The following is a 4,656-nucleotide window of genomic DNA, read 5'->3' on the forward strand; positions in this document are numbered from 1 at the left end:
ACGTAACTTGGTCCTTCTGCACAGGTACCGACATCTCCAAATACTCTTGTCGAGAGATTTCATGACCCCTGCTGCCAGGCCAATCCGTCTACCGACTTCTTGGTCTGACAGCCCAGAGTCGTGAAATGCACTACCGAGGTATATAAAGCTCTTTGTGACTTCGATGTTTTCACTGCAAGCACGTATCGACTGTACAGGGTCTCCTAGCAGGCCCCCAAAATCCTGAATCTTGGTCTTGGTCCAGGAGAACTCTAGCCCCAGGGGCTTCGCTTCATTGCTAAATGCATCAAGAGCCGCCACAAGGGTTTCCAGAGATTCAGAGAGTACGGCAACATCATCGGCAAAGTCAAGGTCTGTAATCTTGATATTGCCCAGAGTTGCTCCACAGTGACTTTGGACAGTAGCTCTACCCAGTATCCAATCCATGCAAGTGTTGAAAAGTGTTGGTGCAAGAACACGGCCTTGCCTCACACCTGAACTAACAGGGAAGAAGCTCGACAGGCCCCCACCACACTTTACAGCACTTTCAGTGCCTGTATACAGATTTGCTATTAGTCCAATAATCCTTGTTGGAATTCCTCTTAGTCTCAGGATCTCCCAGAGAGATTCGCGATGCATCGTGTCTAACGGCTTCTTGAGATCGATGTAGGCTGCGAGCAGCCCACGTCCGAACTCACGACGGCGCTCTATAATGATTCGAAGCGCCAGGATGCGGTCTATTGTTGACTTACCAGGAGTGAAACCAGATTGCTCCGGTCTTTGGTGTCTCAACAGGTGGTCCCTGATTCGTCTCAGTAAGATGTGCGCGAGTACCTTGCCTGGTACACTGAGTAGTGTAATGCCTCGGTGATTGCTGCAGTCCCACCGATCCCCTTTCCCCTTCAAGAGAGGGATGACCACACCCCTCAGCAGGTCAGGGGGAAAGGTACCAGTCTGCCAAATGGCAGACAGGACTGCATGCAAGCCCCTTGCCATAGGTTCTCCACCAACAATTCGGCTGGGATGCCACAAACACCTGCTGCTTTACCACTCTTCAGCTTGGAGATCGCTCCCCTGATTTCGGTCAGGGAGGCTGGATCCTCGCTGATGGGTGGATCTGGCAGAGGAGTCTCAACATTACCTGCATCCATGTTAACTGTTGGTGGATCAACCTTATACAACTACTCAAAATACTCAGCCCAACGCACACGCACCCCATCAGGATCTGAGATTATCTGGCCACTTGCCGAGCGGACTGCAGTCGTCTGTGAGGGGGGCTTGGAGTTCAGCTTTCTCAGAGCTTGATAGGCAGGACGAAGGTCATTTACAAGGAAATGGCTTTCGACCTCCTCTGCAAGACTACTGATAAACTGTTCCTTATCCCTTCTCAACAGTGAACTAGTCCTGCGCACCAGAGAGCGGTGCAAGGTGCGATCCCCTGACAGTCGAGCCGCACGACAAGCATCTGTGGCTTCCAGTGTCTCCTGCGAGATGGAATTCTGTCTTGTTCTTGGGCGTTTACCAATGGATTCCTGAGCTGCATCAAGCGTTTCATGCTTGAAGGTATCCCACATAAGAACAGGGTCTGTCTGGCCCTCGAGTGCTGTGAGACGACCAGAGATAGCCTCGGCAAACCCCCGGGTACACTCGTCCTCCCTCAATCTGTCCAAATGAAACACCCTAGGGTGTTCATTTGGGCGACGGGGGGTTCTAAAGTGGACCCGGAGAGTAGCCACAACTAATCTATGATCAGTTCCACAGAACTCAGCACTTCGTTACACCCTGCAGTTCTGGAGGATCCAACATCGAGTGCTAACGAGGATGTGGTCGATCTCCTTGGCCACTCTACCTGTATCGCTGTACCAAGTCCAGCGATGCGGGTCAGAACGCTGATACCAGGAGCCAGAAATCCTCAATTTCTGGGACCTAGCAAAGTCATGGAAAAGGAGGCTAATCTCACTGCCAGCATCAGCTCCTGAGCCATGAGGACCGTTAGACATCTCGTAGCCAGCTCGATCACAGCCGGATACCGCATTGAAGTCGCCCAGAACAATACGAATATCTCGCCGAGGACATCTGTCTGCCACAGATGCAAGTTTGGCGTAAAACATCTCTTTCACCTCAAGTTTATATACATCCGTAGGAGTGTATACAGCAACAAGAGACATGAAGCCAAATGAAAGCTTCAGTCTCAATACCATGATACGCTCATCGACTGGAGTGACCTCAACTACCAAGGGTTGAAGTCTGCTGGAGATGGCTATGGCTACTCCCTGGAGATGGTGGCCATCGCTGCGGCCCGACCAGTAGTAGGTGTAGCCACCCACACTAATCGTGCCGCTGCCAGGTCTTCTCACCTCCGAGAGAGCAGCCACCTCAACTCTCAGCTGTTTCAATTCCCTCGATAGTAGTGGTAACCGATCGTCCTGTCGCAGTCCGCCTGAGGTAAACCTCGGGCAGTCACTCTGGGTTGGCGCCACCTCTGCCACCCCTACTGACGCCGCCCCATATAGAGGAGGTTGGCTGGCTGCAGGCCCCATAATCCACCTGCAGGGCTCCCTGGGGCTTTCCCCCACAAACATCACGCCAGGCTGGCGGCCGCTGGGACCCAGCTGGGATTGGCGGTAACCCCCCCTACCCACCCGAGTCCCAGCGGTCGCCAACCCAGAGGGACCCACAGCCCGCCGTACTTGCTGGGTAGGAGGGACTTTAGCCCTCCCCCCAGCATCAACAACTATATTGGTCGTTGCCAGTGGTTATCTCGGGGGGGGGGGGGCCGACTGGCAAGGCCTGCCTCCCCACAGCCGCCCATTAAGCCCAGGGGGCGCGGGGGACAGGAGTTAGTACGAAGCCAGGGCGTATCCACACGCCGGTGGGCCATAGCTCCGTACCTTTAGGGCCTCCTGCTGCTCCAAGAGCCTCCACAGTTCAGCCTATGACCGCAAGGTACCTAGTTTCCATGGGTGGCCACGAGGAGGCACTGTAGAAGTGCCAGCGGTGGCAGCTGAAAGCGGGAAGGCATGCAAGCACTTAACGCTAACTAGGCTACCACACCATCGCTTCACATCATCCCGAGCATGAAGCACTCACCCATGTCATAATAATAAGAATAGTAATAAAATAATAAAAATAAATATAATTAAATAAAATTAATAATGATAATAGTCATGATAATAACAATAGAATAGTATTAGAAATTATAACAGTAATGATACTAGTAACGATAATAATTATATGAATTATAATATTAATGATAAAGATAATAACAATAATAATGGTAATGATAATAGTAATAACACCAATGATAACAGTTAAGACAACAATACTTGTAATGATGATAATAATTGGAATGATAATAATGATAATGATAATAGAATTGATAATAATTATAATAATAATAACAATAACAATAATAATAATGGAAATAACAACAATAATAATAGCAACAACAACAATGATAATAGTAATAGTAAGAATAACAGTTATAGTAATGATAACAGTAATAGTAATGATGATGATAATAACAATAATGATAAAGATAATAATTATTTTAATGCTACAGCAATGACAATAATGATGGTAATGATGAGGGTGACAATAACAATGATGATAATAAATATGATAATGATAATAATAATAATAATAATAATAATAATAATAATAGTAATAATAATGATAATGACAATAATGATAACGATAATGATGGTGATGATGATAATAAGGATAATGATAATAGCAAAAGTAATAATAATAATGATAATAGCGGTAGTAAGGATAATATTAACAGTAATGATGATAATGATGATGATGATGATCATCATCATCATTATTGTTTTCGTTATTATCATTATCATAATTATTATCATTGTTATTATCATTAATATCATTATTATTATTGTTATTATTATTATTATTATTATTATTATTATTATTATTATTATTATTATCATTATTATTATTATTATTATAATTATTATTATTATTATCATTATCATTGTTATTATTATCATTATCATTATTATTATCATTATTATTATTATTATTATTATTATTATTATTATTATTATCATTTTTAGCATCATCATCATCATCGTCATCATTATCCTCATCATCATTAACACTATTATCATAGTTCTATTATATAATCAATATAATCATTATCATTACTTATCATCATAATATCATCATTATAATGATACTAATAATGCTGACACCATCAATACTAACAATAACAGCGTTAATAGAAATAAACGACCAATATTTTTCATCTGCCTTACGATTCACACGGACATTGTGGTGATCATCATCCTAATACTATAGTCTTTGTTATGAGTATTTTTCTTTCTTATGGTTATTACTAGTCTTATTATAATTATTAAAGCCGTCCTAAAATACTATCGCTTTACCTGGAACAGCATATGGTACAAATTAGTACAATTCCATTTGTATTTCTTTTCAAAATGTTTGTTTACCATTGAGTATGGGGTTACGGAAAGGCGTTGTGTAGTACTTAAAAAAATGACACAAGTTAGCCGCTTAGGGTAAATATTACTCAAAGAAAATATTATTTGGATACATAAAAGTAAATGAAGGAGTAAATTATTATATAAGTCTATTACAAAGGCGAAAATGAATAGTATATTTCACTCTTGCACAAGCTGGAACTAGACCGGCAAT

Source organism: Penaeus chinensis, chromosome 16 (assembly GCF_019202785.1).
Source record: "Penaeus chinensis breed Huanghai No. 1 chromosome 16, ASM1920278v2, whole genome shotgun sequence".
Taxonomy (NCBI): Eukaryota; Metazoa; Arthropoda; class Malacostraca; order Decapoda; family Penaeidae; genus Penaeus; species Penaeus chinensis.